We start from the raw sequence: 5614 nt of genomic DNA on the forward strand, positions 1-5614 counted from the left end.
AACTCCTATGAGATTTATTCAACTTCCTGTGATTCTCCACCACTTTATGTATCCAAATAAAGCTTTTCACAAAGTGATTCATCCTCCTGGTTTGATTTTGAACGACGATGAAGCTGTGCCTATTCCCAAACTGGGAAACTGGAATCACCTGATTTGAAAGTGGGATAACTTCTTCACCCACACTCCAATGAGATTTATTCAACTTCCTGGTGATTCTCCCCCACTTTATGTATCCAAATCAAGCTTCTCACAAAGTGATTCATCTGGTTTGATTGGAACGACGAAGAAGCTGTGCTATTCCAAACTGGGAAACTGGAATCACCTGATTTGAAAGTGGGATAACTTCTTTTGCCAACTCTCTATGAGATTTATTCAACTTCCTGGTGTATCTCCACCACTTTATGTATCCAATACAAGCTTCTACAAAGTGATTCATCCTGGTTTGATTTGAAACGACGATGAAGCTGTCCTATTCCCAAACTGGGAAACTGGAATCACCTGATTTGAAAAATGGGATAACTTCTTCAATGCCAACTCCTATGAGATTTATTCAACTTCCTGGTATTCTCCACCACTTTATGTATCCAAATCAAGCTTCTCACAAAGTGATTCATCCTTGTTTGATTGGAACGACGAAGAAGCTGTGCTATTCCCAAACTGGGAAACTGAAATCACCTGATTTGAAAGTGGATAACATCTTCATGCCAACTCCTATGAGATTTATTCAAACTTCCTGGTGATTCTCCACCACTTTATGTATCCAAATCAAGCTTCTCACAAAGTGATTCATCCTAGTTTGATTGGAACGACAAGAGAAGCTGTCTATTCCCAAACTGGGAAACTGGAATCACCTGATTTGAAAAGTGGGATAACTTCTTTTCGCTAACTCCTATGAGATTTATTCAACTTCCTGGTGATTCTCCACCACTTTATGTATTCAAATCAAGCTTCTCACAAAGTGATTCATCCTGGTTTGATTGGAACGACGAAGAAGCTGTGCTATTCCCAAACTGGGAAACTGAAATCACCTGATTTGAAAGTGGGATAACATCTTCATGCCAACTTGATGAGATCCTAGGATGATGCTCTGGAACAGATGGAATAATCCTTGCAGAAACGAATCAAAAGACTCAAGCTTCTCAAGGTATGTGGATCGAATGGTGACACAAGAGGCTGCGGAAAGGCTTCTTGATACTCCTAGGCTTAGATCGGATATGACACACCTCTCTAAAGCCCTTGGGCGTTGGATATTACACACCAACAGACTGGATATTACACACCAGACACTCACTCACGACAAGAGAGAAAAAGAACCAAAAGGGTTTTGATAAAAGATTGCTTAATGATAAAGAAGATGGCTACAAGCTTATATAGAGAAGGCTGGAACAGGCTCCACTTCTCGAATTCATTAAGGGAACAGGCTCCCTTGGTAATCTAAAACAAGACTAAGACTTATTCAAATTTTAAAAGAGTTTTCGAAAACTAAATAACATATAAGCATAGCTTAAAATATAAGATAAGGTCTTCATGTGGACAGACCAAGATCAATCATCTAGGAGATAGGAGAAGTAAACTTGTGGCCTCGTTAAAAACCTTCCTTTGGAAAACCCAGTGGGACAAAACCAAAGTTTAGGAAAAGAGCACACACAAGCTACTTGCCTAGATGATGATCAGCTTGAAGGTGGAGTAGCTTGAATGATGGTTAAGGTGTCTTGGATGATCAAGCTTCGGCCAAGACTAATGTATTCTTCTTGTTTCCAAATGTTCTTCAAGGTTGCATCCTCAGCTACAAGCTCTTCAGGTTCAGGTTCATGCTTCCAGTCCTTGGTGCTTTCCATGATCATATCATCCCCTCCCACTTCAAAAAGATTTGTCCTCAAATCTGTGTTACCTGCAATAGAAGGGACCAAGTCAGTAACATCAGAGTTTATAATCAGATTACACTTACCTTGCAAGCCTCTTTGATCGGCATTGTCGCTGACTGGTTCTATTAGGTAGAAGGGACTTATCCATTTGGCTTTCCTCACTCCTGAGGCATTACTTAAACCTGATACATTGAAACAAGACAAGTTAACACAAGCAAAATCATCATAGAGTAAGAGTCTTATCCCAAAGTTGTCTTTTCTCGGTTTTGGCTTGTATGCTGCATCTGGAGGTGCTTCTTTGATGAGGATGAAGCAAGTGACGTCCTGATGTCTCTCCTGGCTTAGATCAGGTGGCTTGAAACGTTTGTCTTCCTCACGCTTGTTCTTTCTCTTTGCATGCTTCAAAGCTTCCATATAATCTGCACATGACTCTTTTGGCAAAAACAAGTGCATTATATCTGTGTAATCAATAAAAGAACTCTTGAAAACATGATTAGTTACCTTAGCATGCTCACCTGGTCGCCATAGATAGGATTGAGATGTTCTAAACTCAGAAAGTTCAGACAAAGCAAACACAGAATCACCCGTCTTGTAGAACCCATAACTCTTTCATTTGATAAGCTTTGAACATGATTCCAGTTCGACGTGAGACCCTGATGAGTGTAGTTTCCATTGCAGTTGAGTTTGTTGCTTAATTCCTTCTGATTGCTGAGATATGATCCTCGGACTGCTCCTATGTCAAGTTGGCGGCTAGACAGCTTCCAAGATTTGATTGTTGCATATCCAACTTAGCCAAGGATCCATTCTTGATACTCTGATCATTACTATAGCCTCTCTTTTCGGAAATTCTAGCACTCAAAACTGTTTGTCCTGTACCAATAGAAAGCAAATCAGGTTTCATGCGTTTCTTTGAGTCTAGATAATTACCTCGGGTTTGTTTATTTGAAGTTTGATGTAGACTGAGTCCATCTGGTGGTTTCTCCTTGATTTGGGAAGAAAACATGAGTCCTCCTCCTGCTCCAGTAATCACTTCACCATTTTCTCTAATGAAATCTCCATCTCCACTCTTGATTTGACAATCTCTGAAATGGTATTGAAGCTTCTGAAAATCTGGTGGCTTCCACACCTTGACATGATCAAGAAGCAAGGCATTTTGATCAGCTTCCAACTCCTTATTACCCAAGCTGGTTCTAGCACGAGCAGAGCACTCTCCAAGGATGATAAGTGTGCTGTCATATGCTCCAGGTTTCCACAAGTAGATCTGTAACCTTCCAGCCCAATCTGATATAAGCAGCTCACAGAATTTGGCTAAACCGATATGTTTTGCGGAATTGACAATATCTTGATGATCAGGTGGCCATTTGCTGCGTTTTCCGGTTTGTTGGATCCGGGAAAGAGTGGGTAACATTCTCCAATTGGTTTCGTAGTGAAACTTATGAGATTAAGAGATCCTTAGAGTAATCAGAATAAAGAGAGTGTTTAGGAAGTGATTAAGAGAAGTTTGTGAAAGATTAGGAGATTAGATAGAGCCGTTTAGTGTCTAAGAGTAAACCATAGTGTCTAAGAGATTAGAGAGACTCAAACTGCTTAATCTTATTGATGAGTGAGGTTACATATTTATATGGAAAGCATAAGGGTTTACAAGAGGCGAAATGGGCACTATTGAAGCATGTAGAGTCAAGGTTGCTTTCCGGATGATTGGATGATAAGGCTCACACGCTTTGCCTCTTTACAGCCTGTTCCAGCCTGGCACGCTCTTCCCTTATCCACTCAACGGTCTGATCCCTTCTCCTTAAGCCCCCAAGGTAACAATTCCTTGTTACCGTTTCACTTGGTCGAGTTGGGTAAGTTTTGGTCGAGACCATTGGTACGGACGGTACGGCCATGTACGGCCTTGTACGGCCGTCCGTACCATTCATACCAAAACTCCCCAAAGCTTCTCCATCTCTTTTCCTCTTCAACTCCTCTTCTCTCCATACCAATATAATCAACTCAACTCAACACTCCCCCTCAAGCTTAGCTTTGTGAAAGCCTAAGCTTGGAAAGCTACAAGATCTTCCTCATTAAAAACCTCACCAAAGAAAACCCAATAGGATAAAACTTTGATGAGGGAAAAAGAGTAAAGACCTTGCAGCTAAGGGGATTAGCTCCTTCTCTTCCCAAGATCAATGAGGCCCAATCTGATGTGAATGGACTCCATTGTCTTCTGTCTTGCAGCCTTGGTGAACACATCCGCTAGCTGATCTTCACTCCTTGTGTAACATGGCAAGATCACCCCTAGCACAATCATCTGCCTCACCTTGTGACAATCAACTTCAATGTGCTTGGTCCTCTCATGAAACACCGAGTTGGATGCAATGTGGATGGCAGCTTGATTGTCACAATGCATTGTCATTGGAGTTGCTTGATCAATCTCCAAGTGCTTCAAGATGCCTTTGATCCATACCAACTCGTTGGTGAGCTTCAGCATGGCTCTATACTCGGCTTCTGCACTTGAACATGACACTACCTTCTGCTTCTTGCTCTTCCAAGTCACCAAGTTGCCTCCGATGAATGTGCAATAGCCTGTGGTTGATCTCCTGTCTGCTCTATCACCAGCCCAATCCGCATCACAGTATCCCACCACTTCAGTGCTTCCATTGCAGCCCATCCATACTCCTTGATCAGGTGAGCCGTTGAGATACATCAAGATCCTCTCCACCATGCGCCAATGATGTTCCTTAGGTACTTGCATGTGTTGACTCACCTGATTCACAGCAAAACAAATGTCAGGTCTAGTTATAGTGAGGTAAATCAATTTGCCAACAGTTTTCTATAGAGTTTAGGATCCTGATAAGGTTTGCTGTCTTCAATCTCCCCCTCTCGTGGGACTTTGTAGCCATCCTCCATAGGCATCCTTGCTGTCTTGCCTCCATAAGCACCTGCACCTTTCAAAAGATCAAGTGTATACTTCCTTTGGGACATGAACAAACCTTCCTTGGATCTACATATCTCAATTCCAAGAAAGTATTTCATTTCTCCCAAGTCTTTAATCTCAAACATGGATTTAAGAAACTCCTTGGTTGCTATGATACCTTCCTTATCACTCCCTGTGATAATGATATCATCAACATACACACGGAGTGCAATCATACCTGAGGGAGTCGTGAGTGTGAAGAGGGTGTGATCTAGTTCAGACTTCTTGAAGCCTCGGCCATTAGAGTAGTGCTCAACTTGTTGTACCACGCTCTTGGTGATTGCTTCAGCCCATAGATGGCTTTCTTCAGTCTCAACACATTTCCACTCTTCACTAAGTGTTCAAGGCCTGGAGGTGGATGCATATACACTTCATCCTCAAGTTCACCTTGTAGAAACGCATTCTTCACATCCATTTGCCATAACCCCCATCCAAGATTCACAGCCAAGCTTAGTACAATCCGGATTGTGTGGAGTTTAGCTACTGGTGCAAAGGTTCTATGTAATCTTCTCCATAAGTTTGAGTGAAACCTCTTGCAACTAGCCTTGACTTCTTCCTCTCAACCTTTCCATCCGCTTTGTACTTGATTGTGAATATCCATCTACTAGTCACAGCCTTCTTCCCTTTTGGTAACTCACTCTCATACCATGTATCATTCTTGATCATCGCTCCTGCCTCATCTCCAACTGATTCCTTCCATTCTTTATCTTTCATTGCTTCTTCATAGCTTCTTGGGATGTGATTCTCATCCAAGTTTACCATGAAAGCGCAATGTGCTTCTGGATATTGAGCA

The sequence above is a fragment of the Brassica rapa genome, unplaced genomic scaffold, assembly GCF_000309985.2.
Source record: "Brassica rapa cultivar Chiifu-401-42 unplaced genomic scaffold, CAAS_Brap_v3.01 Scaffold0379, whole genome shotgun sequence".
Taxonomy (NCBI): Eukaryota; Viridiplantae; Streptophyta; class Magnoliopsida; order Brassicales; family Brassicaceae; genus Brassica; species Brassica rapa.